Source organism: Thalassophryne amazonica, chromosome 13 (genome assembly GCF_902500255.1).
Source record: "Thalassophryne amazonica chromosome 13, fThaAma1.1, whole genome shotgun sequence".
Taxonomy (NCBI): Eukaryota; Metazoa; Chordata; class Actinopteri; order Batrachoidiformes; family Batrachoididae; genus Thalassophryne; species Thalassophryne amazonica.
The window spans coordinates 57301661-57321292 of NC_047115.1; the positions used below are offsets into that span (position 1 = coordinate 57301661).

The 19632-nt window shown below is 39.6% G+C and overlaps 1 protein-coding gene across 1 annotated transcript in view; it reads left to right on the plus strand.

Annotated features, from left to right (window-relative positions):
• Positions 1–18088: 18088 nt before the first annotated feature.
• LOC117523206 (collagen alpha-1(XIX) chain) overlaps positions 18089–19632 on the plus strand; it is a 100486-nt gene continuing 98942 nt past the window's right edge. Inside the window, exon 1 of the mRNA XM_034184658.1 lies at positions 18089–18267. The gene's annotated coding sequence lies outside the window, so the exon portion shown is untranslated. The remainder of the gene's footprint in view (positions 18268–19632) is intronic.

Sequence of the window (19632 nt, forward strand, 5' to 3'; positions counted from 1 at the left end):
GCAACAGGCAAAAGCTGCACAATGCACCGTTTCTCTAATCACAATCACAAAAGCCTTTCACTACATCAGCGTTTTCTGTGTGTCTTGGTGGCTTCTCTCGGTCATCTACTTGTGCCGTCACTCACTTTAAGAGAACTACAGATTTGAGCCAAATAGGGAAAACCAGGGCACAGTGGATCAGAAATGTTGTTTTGTGGCAGCATAAACACATTATGCATAGGTTTAGGTCATTCTATTGTGGATTTAATAGAGCAAGTTATTGTTTATAAGGCTGTGTTATTTATGTCTGCCCAAGTGTAATGTATAGGTGTTTAAAATCGATTTTAAACTTTTTGATTCACTGTGACCCGTCCGGGGCACAGTGAATCAACTTAGAATATAATGAAAAAACACATGATTATAAAGAGTTCTTCAAAATTATTAAATATATGCTGATGCATATACAAACTATAATCCAGCAAACCAGCAATGTAGTGTGTGAGTGCCTGATATACGTAGTGATATAAGTCCTTTAGAAACTATTATAAATACAACTCTTATAATTTTAAACAGTTGTTTATATACGCAAATTATAGAAATAATTCATGAAAAAATAAATGTATAAGCTTCAACAAGTAATATTTGTCATCCACTTGATACTGGGACTTAGTAAATCACTTTCTGGACTGATTCACTGTGCCCCGATTTACTGTGCCCTGGGTGCATGTGACACACAAGTCATGTTATCAAATAGCTGATAGTGTGGAGAAGACATAACACATGCTCATTAGTTGGACGGGGTAGTCTTCTAACGAATAACAATTTTTGGGGCCACCTTTCCTCTGTTGTGAGAAATAAATACAAAGACACTGACATCCACAAAATTTACTTTTGTCAGGAAAAAAAATTAACTTCACTTGCCACTTGCCTTAATGTATCCAAAAACAAAAGACTCATTTATAAGGGGAATGTCTTTATGCATAAAAATATGGCATAACTGCTGTAAATATATATGTAATTTTGCAGATATAGCTACTGATTCACTATGCCCCGTGATTCACCGTGCCCCGGTTTCCCCTACTGTAATGTTTTTATTTCATAACGAATGATGTAAAAGAAGTCCAAGCCATTCAGAGACTTGAAAATGGCCATGTATCCATCTGCTGACTTGTCTTAAGAAAACTGACTGCAAAAGTGATAATTTGTATTAAAATAAGCTTGTAATTATTTTGTCCAATTACATGGGCTCGGAAAATGGAGACAGCACCACCTTGATTGTTTCATTTCAGCTCCATTGTGCTGATGTACATATATTTATACAAAATTATGCCACTCTCCAGTTGGTTTTGGACCTGACTGTTGTTTTCATTTTCTGCAGTGAAGTGTTTTTGCACACTGAAAACCACACTTCAGCACTCAGAACAAAAGCTGTAGAAATATCACTACACCAACCTTCAAAATAAAGATAAATCATACAAAACATAAACATAAATGTTATTCATAAATGATGTGAGAATGGCAAAGTCTCTGCAATAATTTGATCCTTTTTGTGTGAGTCTCTCATATTGTCAATTTATCATATGCATATTTTATATCTGCCACATGTTTGTTTATGTAATATCAATTTAAAATCATTATAATCTTGCATTTGCATGAGTCAGTAGTTTGCTACTTTAGGATATTACGCCAGCAGATTGGATACATTTTAATCCTCTCACATACACCACACTAATATTCAACAGCCTTCGTAGTATAGTCTTAAAATCCTTCAGGTTTATTCAGTTTAAATCTGTTTGAAAAGTGTAAGTAGGTCATTGAGTGTACCTGTAGGGGAATTCTCAATTTGCAGAACAGATTATTGAGGTGATAATTCCCATGAATTCTCCACTGCAAAAGCACACACACACACACACACACACACACACACACACACACACACACACACACACACACACACACACACACACACACACACACACACACACACACACACACACACACACACACACACACAAAGTGCATTATTCACTTTGTCTGTAGCGTAAATACAGCAAAAAAAAAAAAAATCAAAAAGTGATACCATTAATGATCCAACTGTAAAATATGTAATAATATGTCCTTCCCCTGCAGCCATCCGGCCTGCGGCTCACCAAGTAGGAGATTGTTGTCTTCTATTACTGCAGTTTTGCTTCCTACACATTTCAATTTACTTGTTTGCTGTTATCTTGTTCCTTGCCTTTGAGCCCCCTTGTGACACTGCTTCTCGTTTCATGTTTTCATAAATTTCCACCGGGACCTCAGGAATATCTAACAGCAAGATTAATTTTTTCTGCTACTACATGCAGCATGTGTCATATGATGACCAGCTGGGAATCTTTTTAAATATTATTTTCACAATATAACACATATTCGAAATGAAACCATACTTTACACACCCCATGTGTCAGATAATTCTGCTACTCAAGAAACTTTTTTGATTTTTTTTTTTCTTTCTTTTATATGCTTCACCTGAATGACTGGAGGGCCTGTGAATCCCTTGGAAGTCACTCTATGTATTTATTTCAAATATAAAAATGCATCAGTAGTGACACCACTCAAGTTTTCTCCAAAGGTTTATCCTTCAGAGGTATAAGCGTCTCTGTCTTATTCAACAGGGGACTTGAAATTTATGCAGCAATGGGATAGATCAACTTTTCAAACTCTGTCTACTGTGTGACAATCCGCTTTGGTTTTCTACTTGTACATGGAGAGATTCCACCCATGTTACTCTCAGTCACCAGTTCCTTCAGGTCTTATCAACTTCATCTTGCGTGCAGACCCCTTGGTAGTCGAGACACAAAGATTTTTCTGTCTATTCATTCCATTGCCCTTTCACAATTCAAAGCATGTTGTGTGATAGAAGTTTCAATTTGCATGGAGTATAATGATCCCATATATTACAACCATCAAAGAATGTTCACTTGTGCTTCATTGTGTTGAAAATTTGAAACAAATTAAGCCTTTGGTCTCCAACTCGTGCAAAGAGAATGTTTCTCTTTGCCTCGTAATGAGTCTTTTTTGGACCAGAGTACATTCTTATCCAATGTAAGTAGCTGGGACATAGACTGACTCAACTTAAAAAGATATTAAGGAAATTTCCAGGAATCTTTTTCAGTAATTCCAACTGAGTTAACTTACTACTGAATTTTGTAGTTTTTTCATTTAATTTGTGATTTTTGTGTATAGTTGTAGTGTACTTTTTATTGTTGGCATTCATTTTTTCATTATTTGAGTATATTTTATTTAAAGCCCTATATAAATAGTTATTATGATGCATATTATGCATGTGCTTTTTTATTTATTTACCTACTTTTGGTGAATAAGCCATACAACTCTCAGGACCTCCCAAACTATTAAAAAGAACACTACTTATAATCTGGAAAATCCAACAAATGCCAGGAGACTTGTAAAATTAACTCAATATATACTTAATTGCTTTATCCTCTACAAGGTTAATTAAGTTGAACCAAATGTAATACAAAGTTGTGGTTTTGTTAATTAGTCAAATTATTGAAGTTATTTTAACTTATAACTAACTTATTAGTTATTTAACTTTTATTTTACTTCTGCCCATGCAAATTGTTACCTTCATTTTTTTTTTTTTTTTTTTGGGGGGGGGGGGGGGGTGTCTAACTGTTCTTAAACCATGAACAGTTTTATCAAAAAATCTTGCAATAAGTTATCAATTTACTAAAATGAGTACATGTAAAAAAAAACACTATATTTATTTTATTTTTATTTATCTTATTTTTTCATGCTGAAAAGGCTCTTCAGTTTAAGCTCTACATGCTAACCTCATGAACCTTTTTTTACAGTGTACTATTGGATTAGACCATATGCTGCAACGTCATTTATAACCCCAACTTAAAATTTTTAATTAAACTAATGTGATTTATTCGCAATCCATTATGCACTTGCTCAGGGACAGAAGGCATGCATAATTCATGCAACCTTTCAAAGTTGCAAAATACCTTCATCATGCAGCTTGGCAATGTGCCACATTGGAGATCACGCACCTGAGTCTATTAAGATGAGGAGTGTTGCCAGGAGAAAGGCAGGAGATTTTCAGAATGTCAAGGAAGGATGATGTGATTACATGATGATTAGGGGAATTGCAATTCAATTTCATGAATTTCATTCCAGCTGACATGAGGGGCTTGTGCAGTTTGCAGACTGCAGAACTCACAAGTCAGTGTTTTTGCCATCAGCTTGATAGATGCAGGGGAGGAAATTTACAGCATCACATCACCCTGTCGTCCACCTTTCTTTGTTTTGACATAAAAAAAAAGGCCCTTTCTCATACTTTCTAAATAGCACCGAGGCTGCTGTGGTAACTGCTTTAACTTAATGCCCAGAAAAAACGGCTTCAGTTGTAACATTCGATCCAGCTCGGTCCAAAATGCTTTTGAGCTGATCAAAGTGTTTCACTCAGGTATCCCGAGATTGCCACTGACTGATTTTCTTGTATTAGCTTTCAGTGGATGGATCAATTAGCCTATGATCTCATATGAAGTGGAACCTGCAAAACTTGAATGTAGCCGCAGGCCAACCTGGCATGTTATTGAAACTACTGAGATTGTGTTTTTATGGGCTTTCATGCCCAGGTGAGCTCTCACAAATGATGAATGCTGCTACTTAATGGCTTTTGTGATCTTTATGAGCACATGAAAGGTACACATCACTGGTTATTTCTGCACACAGATTAGTGATACAGAGTATAGTGTCTTTGTCTAACGTTTGGCCATATGTCAATTTTTTAAATGAGCCGGGAAGCAGACAGGTGCATTGCCTCTAAACACTCCTGCAACTGTGACTTGAATGAAGTCAGAAAATACCTTTTAGCCTTTACAGTAATCTAAGCAAATAATGGCTTGCTTGGAACAATAGCGGTTGCTTGGGATAGATCAATACAAATATGATGCTACACACAATAGAGGGGGAAAAATTGAGACAGATAATGGACTAGTACATCGGGGGCATTAAAGAGAATTAAAGTAATTCTCTTCATTCATTGCTAATCTGTGTGCTAAGACATTGTGAATGTGGTCATTGTTTGCTGTACATTATAAAATCCATTCAGGCCTGATTGGAATTGTTCCACACATGATTGATAGTCTTCAACTTAATAAAAGAACACCAAAATAACAACCATATTGACGTATTCAACATCACAACATATAATCAGTTGCAGGTAGGCATCTGGCTTTTTGTAATTGAACCCCCATTACTATTCAACAGATTAATTGGGTTTAGTGATTTGGCCCTGAACAATACAACTCACTGAGCTTCAATTTTAGTCGGTTTTTAGGTTATACAATAGAAAAATGAAACAAACAGTGTCTGGGTTTAGCCATTACAAATAAAACAATTTGCAGAACAGAATATGTCCTATAGAGTTTTCTACAAATACAGTTCAAGTAAAATTTTGATTAACACACCAATTAATTTGAATGTAAACATATAAACAAAACAAGTAGAAGAAAAAGTATGAAAAAGTAAAGCTCTGCCATTGGGGCTGTTAAAGGGAAGATGGACTAAAAATCTAAATACATTTTTTGCAAGTTACTAAATCAGCCTATACCTTATTTATGGCTTAGACAAGCAGATTTGTCATTGTTGTTATGACAATCTCTCAGTGGAGAAGAAGTAACATAAATGTAAGTAAACTGTGCGTTTACTTAGGGCCCCTTCACACATAGAGCGAGCGAATATGTGCAACTCAGGGCAACTCCCATCAGAACAACTCGTATGAGCACACCACGAAACATTGCACCGACTAGCAGGCATGCACGATGCTGGAGTGATGGTTTGTGCATGGAGGAACACAGTGCCAGCAGCTGCTGTGAAGAAAAAATAAATAAAACATTTAAGAAACCATGTTACAACGGTTTTGTGCACGCGGAAACACAGTGCGAGGAGCTGCGAAAAAAAAATACATGTCACCTACGCTTTCCAAAAGCTCTGATTGCCAGTGAGAAACTTTAGCAGTAAGCTCCCATCGCTGGCCTGTGAAAGGTGCAGGAAACTGCCTGATATCAAGAAGGACATGGACGTATTTAAAAATTAATAAAACCACACATCATATAAAACATCGCATTACATTGAATCCCTCTTATCAAGCAAGCTATACAAATATGATCCATCTGTTTCTCTGTAGATGACCCATGTTCACAGATGTACAGTCATGAAATGACATGAATGAGAAGCATTTCGCTCGTCTCATCATGTCCACATCTGCTGGCGTGTGTCCAGCCAATGCACGGCAGGACATGCGCGCCGCAGGACATGCGCGCCGCAGGACTGACACCGCATCATGTGGAACAGAGCTCACGTGGGTGAGGTGACAGTCAGATCACCCACTGCGTGTTATGATCTGATGGTCCGTTTTAACCTGGGGCAGCCTGTCAATGGGCTGCAGCATACGCACATATGCTCACCACAGCCCGTCGCCACATATGTTTGTATTTATGTCCACGTGATGGCAGCAAGCAGACACATGCATGTCACAGTGGGCAGTTGTTAGTCCATGTCCGTCCAAACACAGTATGTGTTGTCCAGCTGGAATGTCCACAATGACAGATCTCAACAGCTGCTTCTGTTGGGGACCACACCCCCTGTCAGTTCAGTGCACAGACCAAAGCCACACTCGTGGGGCACTTAGACAAATTTCACTGCCAGCGTGACAGTGATTGTCTGCTGACTGTCGTCATGTTAATAGTGCAAATGGCCACACATTTTCTAAGTGCCATACGAGCAGTGTCAGATGTTCATGTGTGTCACCTGGAATTTGGCCAACACCTGCTGTGAGAGGGTTCGATGGGCTTGCACAGCACACACTCTGTCTATCAGCCACTGGTGTGTGCAAATAGTTGTAGCAACAGGTGTACAGGGCAGCTGTGATTTACACGTTTTGCACACATTTCCTGTTTCATGAGCACTTTATGCACAAATTGACCAAATTCGCACTATGTGTGAAGGGGTCCTTAGGCTTGCTCAGGATATTGGGTAAATTAGACATAACCATTATGGCAACAAAATCCCATTCAATATTATTGAATAGTTTAAAGTCCTATGATACAAATTAAAACTTAAAATTAAGCAATCTGTTTAGCTACATACCACAGTGGTGGTGACCAAGTGGTTAGTGTGCTTTGTTTCAGTGTGGAAGGTTCCTGGTTCAAACCCCACCACTGCCATTTTTCTCAATGCAATGTGGAGTTGTGTCAGGAATGTTTTTGCTCAGATACTTAGTAAATATAAATCAGCTTTCCTTGTGGAATTGACTAGGATTTACTGAATATATTTTGGCGATATAACTCATCATTTGACGTATTATTACTAAATCCAACACATTTCAGCTGTTGCTTTTGTTAAAATGTACTTAAATTTTGTGTTTTAGTTAATATAGACCATAGTTTTTAATCAAATTTGTGGAACTTAAAATCTAATCAATTATATTATGCGTCACTTTGTTGCCACCATTTTTTTGAGTAAACATTGGTCAAATATTTTACAGTGCATAAAGTACTGTAAAACTGCATCGTATTACTGTAAAATGATTTATAGTATATTGCTTGATACCTTTTAGCAGATTATTTTGTACATAAATTATGGAAATTAATTAATTAAATTGTTTCTTTGTTCATTTTGCACAAAAATGACAATTGGAAGCTTGATTCCAACTGAATCCATGTAAGAAGATTTTTTTTTTTTTTTTGTATAAGCAATTTTTAAAACTCAGAACAATTGAAGCTGAGACTAAATATAAGACATATAAAAACAAGCTAACCAATATTATGTGATCTTACAAAAGGCAGTATTACAGTGATTTATTGGAAAAAAAATAAAACAAACATTAAATGTACTTGGAAGCTCTTAAACGAAATCGTCAAAAATAAAAACATTGTCAAAGATTATCCAACATATTTTTATACAATTGTTAAGGAAAAGAAAGCCCTACTTTGGTCAGAGTGGGACCATATGTACACTGGCAGTGTTAAATTAACACTAGTGATTTTAGGTGCTACACTGTGGCTTTCCACCACTTCTAGTTGTGTCTCGCTGTAATTAGGATGGTTCAATGCAGAAGACAAATTTCACTATATGTATTAATCTGTGTATAGTGACAATCAAGGCCCTTTGTTTTCTTCCTGGGTCACCTATTTGTCCTATTCTGTAATCTTCATATTTGTTTTTGCACTTTTTATGCCACATGCTATTATTGATGCAGCCATCCTCAATTGGGACTGGCAATAATTCATGTTCACTGACTTGTGTACCACACCAGCCAAGTGCTTAACATGAACATGTGTTCACTGTTACAGTAATTTGTGTTGTTGAAATGAGTGGTTTTGCAAAATATTCATATTTTTGTATTTTAAATGAGAGGAGGCTTGCAGTGGAACCATCCTTTGCAATAGATCCTGATTTGGCAGAGGTTTCATGCTGGATTTCCTTCCTGACAGAACACCAGTTGCACATGGAGAATGATGGGCTTTGAATGGGTGACCTTCGTACTGGAAAACCAGAGTACTAAACGTTGCATCCCCATACTGCTGGGCACTAAGTAGAATGCATAGAGAAATCTGATACAGACATGGACAGAACATTCAAAGTCCACACAGGTGGTGCAACTGAAGAGGAAACTCGAGGTAAGAGTTCTTATTACACTGTGCCATCGTGCTAAAATGTCTTGTTTTTGACATTAGTAGCTTTGCAACCTATTTACGCTGAGAAATGGTTTAAATTAAACCAGGCTTGCTGTTTAACCAAAATTCATCAAAATTTATTTTGATTCCCTTCCTTCACCTGTTTAGTAAAACCAGAGCTGATACTTTTACTAAAGGTTTTTCAGTAGCTTTCAGAACCAGAGGGAACGTTCATTCAACAAAACAGATTGAGATAAAGATCAAAGTCACAATAATGAATCAGGTTGAAAGACACTTCAATTAATTTCAATTCAATTTATTTTCATTTATACAGCCCCAAATCACAACAAAGTTGCCCCAAGGCGCTTCACACAAGTAAGGTCTAATCATTCCAACCTCCAGAGCAACAGTGGTAAGGAAAAACTCCCTCTGAGGAAGAAACCTTATGCAGACCAGACTCAAAGGGGTGACCCTCTGCTTGGGCCATGCTACAGACATAAATTACAAAACAGTTCACAAAACAAACATACAGGAAATGTTGCCGGTGCACAGGACAGGAGGCTTTCAGGAACAGACACCACACCCATCTCTGGATGGAGCCGCACCTCAAACATAGAGAAAAGAGAAAAACAGAATCAGGCATCAGAAAGACAACAAATACAGTATAACACTCCGTTTCCTAATGAAATGAATTTAAAAGAGTAAACAGCATAGTAACATACTATGTCAGTATGCTAGCCATACAAAAGGGAAAATAAGTGAGTCTTAAGTCTGGACTTGGATTAGGATTATTTATTTCTCCAAAAATATTAGTCCTATCAACTTTCCGTTTTCATAGCATTCATCCTTTACCCAAAATACACAAGCACACCAAATGGCAAATGTCAGCTCTCCCCAGTTTGTCTGTGAATGAAGCCATACACATGCAGGCACACAGAGGCTACTTGGCTATTAAAAAATGGAGGAACCACATATTCACTTTTGGTGGAACTGATTTTGTTTTGACATGCCAATAAAAAAGGGGGTTAAGGAGGGGCATCAAACGCTACTTTTATTATAACTATGGGAAACCTAAAACAACTTTTGCACAGTAATATATATATATATATATATATATATATATATATATATACACACACACAGTGCATACATACATATATAGATATATTGTCAAAACCATATCATGTGGCTGAGTATATATATATATATATATATATATATATATATATATATATATATATATATATATATATATATATATATATATACAGCACATCCAGAAAGTATTCACAGCACTCCACTTTTTTGCTATGTTGTAGCCTTATTTCCTGTTTCGCAGTTGTGAATCTCGTGCCATTTCGCGGGCTGTGACCCACGCGAAAGGTCAATTTCTGAAGAGTTCCGGTTCAGGGAACAATGTAAACAAACCTCGTGAAATATGGGCAACAAGACAACATCGGGGCACAGTCCATCACAGGTGCTACACCTCCTCTAGATAACCCTCTCAACTTGGGAGAATGTGTCATCATCATAATCGTCCATGAACTTGCTGCATCAACACCATCCACATTCTTGTTACCCATTTTTACATCCGTTGTGAGATGCCAGAACTCTGCTGAGGCCATGGTGCATTCTGGGAAGCACAGGGGACCACCAGGGGGATTATGGGAAATGTTAAAGTACAGAATTCCAACATGGAGTAAATTAATGTTTTCCCCAATACTCATTTTCACAATACTCCATAATGACAACATGATTTTTTTTTTTTTTTTTTTGCAAAAAAACAAACAAAAAAAAACCCCAACAACTAAGAAATCACGTGTCCATAGTAAGTATTCACACCCTTTGCTCAATACTTTGTTTGCAGCAATTACAGCCTCAAGTCTTCTGGAATATGATGCCACAAGCTTGGTACACCTATCTTTGGACAGTTTTGCCCATTCCTCTTTGCAGGACCTCTCAAGCTCCATCAGATTGGATGAGGAGCGTCGGTGCACAACCATTTTCAGATCTCTCCAGTGGAGAGGAGATTCAGGTCTGGGCTCTGGCTGGGCCACTCAAGCACATTCAGAGTTGTCCTGAAGCCCTTTGATATCTTAGTTGTGTGATTCGGGTCATTGTCCTGCTGAAAGATGAACGGTTGCCCCAGTCTGAGGTCAAGAGCGCTCTGGAGCAGGTTTTCATCCAGGATGTCTCTGTACATTGCTGCATTCATCTTTCCCTCAATCCTGACTAGTCTCCTGATTGCTCACTTTAGACAGGCGTCCAGCTGTAGGAAATGTCCTGGTGGATCTGAACATCTTGGTTATTGTGTGTAGAATTTTGAGGAAAGAAATTAATTTCATCCATTTTGGAATATATATACTGTATATATAAATCACAAATATCACAAACACAGCTAAAAACTATCACAAACAACTAAAATAAAAAATTAAATGGCTGAATATACAGTAACTTTTTTCTGCTGTTTTCATGAGCCTAAATAGGAGAGTGAGATTAAACGGACAAACAGAAAAACAGCCATCACATAGCAGAAAATAGAGCAGGCTTATGTTTTGATGAATTCAAATGTGTAATTAACTTATCTTAACAACAAACAAACAAACAAACCTCACACTTTGTTTTATTATTATTATTGCATTAATTGTAATTATATTTTTGCCTAAATGGGTTTGGAACACAACACCTACAGAATGTGCCTGGGTCCAGAAAACCACAACTGACCAGTATTACCATAAATATTAACTTCTTATTTTAGTGTGTACAACTAAAAGGTGATCTTCATTAGCCTGCAAAAAGTCACAAGAAACAGTTTTTGCTGCTTGGAAAATGACTGAAAGACACAGACAAAATCTAGATTTCTGAATAGTTTTCAAAAAAACAAACAAACAAACAAACAAAAACAACAACAACAACAAAAAGCATGATTGTCTTAAAAATTGTAAATGCACTCAGTTTATCCTTCCTTGAACAAAGGACAGGTACTGGCATCACTTAATTTAAACTGAAATTGTCTCTTTCGGGGAAGTTCCACTTTTCTTTGTTCTTGCCATATCACACTGAGCCTGGCAGTGATAGATCTGAGAAAACTATATTCACTTTCATTGTAACTTGGTCAGTGTCACACCCAGTGGAAATTTGCATTTTATTTCCATATTGTGAGACACTGATTCCATTCTTGAAAATGTCACCAGTACAAGAGAGGCTCATTAATTTTTCCTAAAATAATTGAAAAATATTATGTAAAGTGAACACAATCAGTTAAAAAAAAAAAAAAAATCATAACACACAGGCGTTGTTCACAACCATGTCTGATTGCAGATGGAAGGATGTAAATTGTAATGAATGCAGATCTTTTCCATTTGAAAACCGGTGCTCAACTTGTTATCAATCCACTGTTCACTGTAACGGAAACTCCATTGGAGATGAGACAAAAAACATTATCTCTCCTTGAGGACCAATGTGAATTAATTTGAAAAGTTTATGAGGTGCTTTTACAGGCACATTGCCTATAAAACTGAGCACAAATTTGCCAACTTGATTTTTGAAGTGTTCAAGATACACCAATAATACATAACAGTTTTGACAATATATCTATATATGCATATATGCACTGTATATATATATATATACACACACACACACACACACACACAGACAAACAGGCGGTGAAATGCAGATTTCATTTACCACAGACAATAACTGTCAAGTCAGTGTTCAGACTGATTCGCAAACATGCCAATGCTCGACTGAGGTCCCCTGCCTATTATGCTGATATGTACATGTGGTGCCTGCGTGCTAGGTGCCTACATGGTACCTGGCCTCAGCGTGTCTATTGATGAACTATTCTATTTCCTTGCCCTCTGGTTCCTGGTTAACTCCATTTCAGTTCCAGATCAGTTCATCATGTAGGTTGATGCCTCCATCACTGGGATTGGGACCAACCTTTCCAGAAGGCCTGAGGTCAATAAACACCTGCACCCTTTTGCTTTTTTCTCTTTTTGCATCTGACTCCCACTAAGCAGAATTACCATGTGGGGAACCAGGAACACGTGGCCATGGAGGAGACACTGGAGGAGTGTTAACATTGGCTAGAAGGCATGTCTATTCCCTTTGTTATTTTCACTAACCATAAACATTTGCTTACATACAATCTGCCAAAAGACTCAATTCCAGATACGTCAGGTGGTCATTGTTTTATGGATGTTTTAATTTCTCACTCACCTACAGATTTGGATCAAAGAACCCTAAACCAGATGCCCTGTCTCGTCAATTCTTCATTCAAGACCAAACTGCATCTCTGGATACTATAATTCCCGAACAGATGGTGATTGGAGACCTCACCTGGGATATTGAGAGGGTCGTCCGGGAGGCCCAGAAGACTTACCCCGATCACAAAGGTGGACCTCCTGGACGGCTCTTTGTGCCACCTGCTGCCTGGTCCGCTATGTCCTTCTCTTCATTCATGCTTTCAAGTTTGTCTGTCAGCCTAGGATACAAATAACTTTCCAGCTGCTTTGGCAAAATTTCTGCTGGCCCTTAGTCCAGGCAGATGTGCATGACTACATCAAGGGCTGCACCATCTGCACCAGGAGTAAGTCTTCTCAAAAGTCACCATCCGAAAACCTCCATCTGCTGCCAAATCCTGGTCGCCCCTGCCTGGAATTTGTCATAGTCCTCCCTACCTCCAACTGTATGACTGCTATCCTCACCATCATGGACAGGTTCTCCAAGGTAGCACATTTTGTGGCCATGCCCAAGCACCCATCAGCCCAGGCTGACCTCTTGGTACACCATGTGTCCCGGCTACATGGTCATCAACCCTGCTTCAGTCAAACTCCATCTGCCTTGGTCACTCAAGATCCATCCTGTGTTTCATGTATCTCGGCTGAAGTCTGTTTACACTGGCATGTTGTGTTCATCAGCCAATCCCCCTCCTCCCGCCGGGCTTGTGGATGGCCATCTGGCGTGACTGTGCACTGGATTCTGGACATGTGGTGCCGGAGTTTCCAGTATCTGGTGGACTGGGAAGGTTATGGACCTGAGGAGCATTCCTGGGTTTCACGGGGTTTCATTCCTGGGTTTCCATGTGTCCCACCTATATGGCATACCCCAAAACATCATATCGGACCAAGGACCGCAATTCACATTGCAAGTATGGAAGAACGTTTGCTCTGCACTGGGGGCCTCGGTCAGTCTCTCATTCAGGTTCCATCCCCAAGCCAATGGGTAGGTGGAACAGGCCAATGAACAACATGATGCCACTTTCCGATATGTCACGTCCTCCCACCTGTCCTCTAGGAGCTCTCATCTGCCATAGATCGAACATGCAAAAAACTCTCAGGTGAGCTCAGATACTGGATTATCACCATTTGAATGTTCTTAAGAGTATCAACCACCTATGTTTCCTTCTCAAGAAAGTGATTGTACTGTTTTGTCTGTTCAAGCCCACCTACGGTGGTGTCAGTGGGGTTGGAGAAGCACCTGTTCTGCTCTGCTCTGGATGAGAGACAGAACTGTGAGCCATGCAGACTGGCACTGAACACCGGCCCTCAGAATCAGCCGGGCCAGGAGGTGTGGCTCTCGGCAAGGATGTGCCTCTCAAGGCCAAAGATAGGAAGTTTGCACTGAGATAGATGGGTCCCTTTGTGGTTGACAAGGTCGTCAACCCCGCTTCAGTCAAACTCCATCTGTCTTGGTCACTCAGGATCCATCCTGTGTTTCATGTATCTCGGCTGAAGCCTGTTTACACCAGCATGTTGTGTTCTCTAGCCAATCCTCCTCCTCCCACCTGGCTTGTAGATGGCCATCCGGCGTGGACTGTGCACTGGATTCTGGACATGTGGTGCCGGAGTTTCCAGTATTTGGTGGAATGGAAAGGTTATGGACCTGAGGAGCATTCCTGGGTTTCACAGGGCCTCCTGCTGGCCCTATCCCTCTGCCGAGATTTCTATTGTGCCCACCCAAGCCAGCCTGGTAGGTCGCCTAGGGGCTCCGATTGAGGGGGTTACTGTTGTGCTGTCTTGGTCTGCTCTGTTCCCCCTCCCTTCCTGTTCCTCCAGGCACAGCATCACGGGGCTGATTCCGCACACCTGTCATTCCATACTCACCAGAAACTTTGTTTTGCCTGTGTGATACCTGGCCTCACTAAAATTCTTCTTCTATAATCAGGTCCCATCTTATCTTAGGGACCTCATAGTACCATATCACCCCAATAGAGCGCTTCGCTCTCAGACTGCAGGCTTACTTGTAGTTCCTAGGGTTTTTAAGAGTAGAATGGAAGGCAGAGCTTTCAGCTTTCAGGCTCCTCTCCTGTGGAACCAGCTCCCAATTCGGATCAGGGAGACAGACACCCTCTCTACTTTTAAGATTAGGCTTAAAACTTTCCTTTTTGCTAAAGCTTATAGTTAAGGCTGGATCAGGTGACCCTGAACCATCCCTTAGTTATGCTGCTATAGACTTAGACTGCTGGGGGGTTCCCATGATGCACTGAGTGTTTCTTTCTCTTTTTGCTCTGTATGCACCACTCTGCATTTAATCATTAGTGATTGATCTCTGCTCTCTTCCACAGCATGTCTTTTTCCTGATTCTCTCCCCTCAGCCCCAACCAGTCCCAGCAGAAAACTGCCCCTCCCTGAGCCTGATTCTGCTGGAGGTTTCTTCCTGTTAAAAGGGAGTTTTGCCTTCCCACTGTCGCCAAGTGCTTGCTCACAGGGGGTCGTTTTGACCGTTGGTGTTTTTCTGTAGTTGTTGTATGGCTTTTGCCTTACAATATAAAGCGCCTTGGGGCAACTGTTTGTTGTGATTTGGCGCTATATAAATAAAATTGATTTGATTTGATTTGACTTTGTCTCTTGATGAACCCTTCTGTTGCCTTGCACTGTGGTTCCTGGTTAACTCTGTTTTCTCTGTCTTCAGCACCCCAGTTTGCAGTCAGCTCCGTCACAGCCTCCTGGTCCTGGTTCTGGTTCACTTCTGTCACACCATTGGGCTTGGGAGCAACTCCATCCACCTGTAGTTGTGGTCAATATCTCCCTCCTCGCTGTCATGCTTTTAGGGTTTTGCACATTTATCAATTCTAGTTTGTTTTGTTCAAATAAAATTGTTAATTTACTTTCATTCTTGCTCTCTGCATTTTCGGTCCTAATCTCTGTCTTTGGTTTAACTGTAACACAGGATGCATGATTTGCGATAGGTGTTCAACACAAATGTAAGGGCCCTTCACACATAACACGAACAACCCAGAAACCGGAAGAAAATCTGCAAACCAAACATGAAATGGGGAACCACGAACATTCCACCTGCTGTTGTGAGGGACGCATGATCGCACAGGACACACCGGCGATGGTTTTGTGCATGGTTGCGCGTGTGCATGACCCCAGTGTGAACAGCTGGAATGTGCTGCACCAAATTGTGCCATTGTTATGGAAGAAAAACAAACAAATAAACAGACAAAAAACAGCTGGAACATACAAGTATTGTGCCACATCGTGCTTCTGATGTGGAGAAGAAAAAAAACACACACCATGAAAAAACACCGCATTTTATTGAAACCCTCTAATTGAGCGGACAATACAAGTATGAACCATCTGTTCCTCTGTAGATGACTCATGGTCATAGACATACAGTCATGAAATGAGATGAATGAAGCAGTGCGCTCTCATTATGTTCATCCGGGACACTGATAGATGAGATATTGTTGTATAATTAGTGAAAATCATTTGTTTGATATAAAAAATAAATAAAAGGGGACCCAATCCAGAACCCTGCAGTTAAATAACCCTGGTTAAATAAAAATACACATGCACACCACGTGTGTTGCTTTTTGCAAGCCACACTTGTGGGAGCGCTTAGACAAATTTCACATCCACCTCGAAAGTAATCATCTGCTCACTGTTTTCGTGCTGACAGCACGAATGGCCACACATTTTCCAAGTGTCAAGCGAGCGGTGTTAGATGTTTGTGTGTGTCACCTGGAATTTGGCTGACACCTGCCGCGAGAGAGATCGAATGGGCTATCACAGGGCACTCTGTCTTTCAGCTACTGGTGTATGCAAATAATTGTAGGGACAGGTGTACGAGGCCTTAGAGGCATCTCCGATTTTTCATGAATGCAATTCATGCAATTCCTCCTTCATGCACTAGTTGGCTTCAAACATGTTATGTGTGAAGGGGCCCTACGCTGTAGACCAGATTGTCACTTTATCTTTCCAAATATCAATTTGAAGAGATAAAGTGATAATCTGGTCAGACAATGGGTGTCTTTGTCGGCCATTATCTTGGATGATCTTGAAAATCTGGGCCAAGGTGATATGCTTTGACATCACATTTGTGTCTGTGTACAATATAGTATGGGTGTGTACTATGTATGCAAGGGGTAAGAGAGCCTTCAAAACGTGATGGACAGATGCACGAATGGAGTCTGTTTCAATGGTCTCCCTTATTTCATGGCAGGGGACAATTAAGACATTGCCCAGTTTTCACCCCAACCCAGTTTTTGTAAGTATGGATGGATAAACCTCCCCAAACTCTTTCTTTCTTTCTTTCTTTCTTTCTTTCTTTCTTTCTTTCTTTCTTTCTTTCTTTCTTTCTTTCTTTCTTCTTTCTTTCTTTCTTTCTTTCTTTCTTTCTTTCTTTCTTTCTTTCTTTCTTCTTTCTTTCTTTCTTTCTTTCTTTCTTTCTTTCTTTCTTTCTTCTTTCTTTCTTTCTTCTTTCTTTCTTTCTTCTTTCTTTCTTTCTTTCATCACACCACATTGACACAGAGTATTTGTCCTTGTGGTGAGGCTAAGGGTGTGTTACAATCATCTGTCCAAACAATGAACTTTGTGTGGTCTGAGCACCTGTTTCGACTCAGTAATACTTGGCATGAAAATCCTACTTTACACACAAGCCTTTTCAGAAAGCTTTAAATAATTAATGAACTTCTCATCAGTCTATTTGAAAGACACGATCCAGGTAAAACTCAGAATGTGTAAAGCTGCTGTCTTCTCCACAGCAGCGCATTTCAACGTGACATTTACGTCTTCTGACTGAAATTGAAGGTGTTCTGCTCCTGATCATTGCGCCTTCTGAAAGCTGACAGACCCTTCACATTTCAGCCTTATTAAAAACCGTTTAATTATTTGGGATTTTGTTACATCACATGCAAGTAGGTCTTTATTTTCCCCGATGTGTCTGATCGATGTTCAGACTGTTCTATGAGCCCATTGTTTGCTTTTAGACTATAGGCTGCATTCACTCAGATGGAGCTTTTAATGTAATCAGCATGAATTGCCTTTTATTCAGAAATAATAAGATGATAATACGTCTGTGTTTAGTCCGCGCACCTGGCCGGTTTCTCGGAACCTGAGGGTGTTTATTGTGCGTAATGTTGCTTTGAGAGTGCGCTTCTCTGTCAGTGCATTCAGTAGTAATGACAGGGTGGGAGGGCCACTCTGTGCAACTAATAAGGACTGAGATGTAGCAACCGATCCCAGTGTGACTTTTATTTCCAAGTCCCGGAATCCGGATTCGGACTGATCGTATATAACCACACAATGGATTATGCGTTTTTCGCTGTTGCGCGTGTGTTTTAGCTTTAGAGGAAACTTTCTCAACAGCGGTAAGTGCTTATAATCCGATTTAAATTTACAACTTTAACACCATGATAAGTGTCTGCTTGCAAAACATAGAAAAGGCGCCGCTTGCAGCATTTGTCGCATGTTTTCTTAACATTTTTACGCACGGCTTCATGTTTCCAACTTGGACACGTACGCTTTGCGCACAAGATATTTCTGATTTATTTACGCTCTGCAGTGGTAATCATGTGCCGCACTGCACTGTTACGAAATATGCCGGCCACTCAACGAGAAATGAGTGTGAAAAGTGGAATGATTTAAAAATAAAATTAAACCATCCAACCAATCAGCCGCACCGCGCAGAGGTGGACGCTTCTTTGAATTCTGCAGTGAAGTTATTTTCTTTAAACAAAAAGTGCATGAACGCATGATTGAGACAGGTTTGTCGTAACTTTTTTTTTTTTTTTTCAGAATGCGAGGTGCGGTGGCACTTATTTCAAAGTGACATGATTGCGGTGCAGCTTTGTTGTGTACAAACGGAGTTAAACTGCGTGAGGTTAAACAGACTGCTGGTACCAAATAGCTTCGAATTACAAAATGAGACGTGGAAAGACGTAGTGTGGCTGCAGTGCAGAGTGTATTGCACGCGTCTGCAGAATTGAGGGGTTATAACATTACGCCGTCACACAGATAGGGAATTTGACACCCTGTAGTTGTAAGTGGCATGGTCCATTCGTCTCCAAGCGCCATGCGTGTGTATGCAAAACTTTCTGAGCCACTGGGAGAAGGCAAGGGTGCCTGTAGAAATGACAGGAATTACTCTTGCAGAATTACTTTGGATAAGACCTACAAGGAGGCTATCCAGGGGCAGCTCCAGATTTCTTTAGAAGGGGTGGCCAAGAAACAGTTGCATGTTAAATGTTGATGACTGTTGGTTCGTTTGACTCTCTATCTATCTACAGTGGCTTGCAAGAGTATTTGGCCCTTTGGTATTTCATGCATTTTAATTTATTTATACCATTTCAAATACAAAGAGTAAATCAGGTTTCTCAATATAAAAAAATTGAAAGTCAAACTGAAAACGAATCTCTACAACTTGATATAAACTCATTAAAAAGATAAAAGCCAAGATGATGGGTTTCATAAGCAATGGGCCCCTTTGGTATAATACCTGTAAATAATCAGCTTTATTGCCAGTTTTCTTCAGACAAGTCAGGGGATGGATACATGAACATTTCAAAGTCACTGAATATGTCTTGGAATTTATTTACAAAAAATATGAATCTATCTATCTATCTATCTATCTATCTATCTATCTATCTATCTATCTATCTATCTATCTATCTATCTATCTATCAAATACTGTGCAAATATTTTAGGCACATTTAATGGATCATAAAAGCATTAAA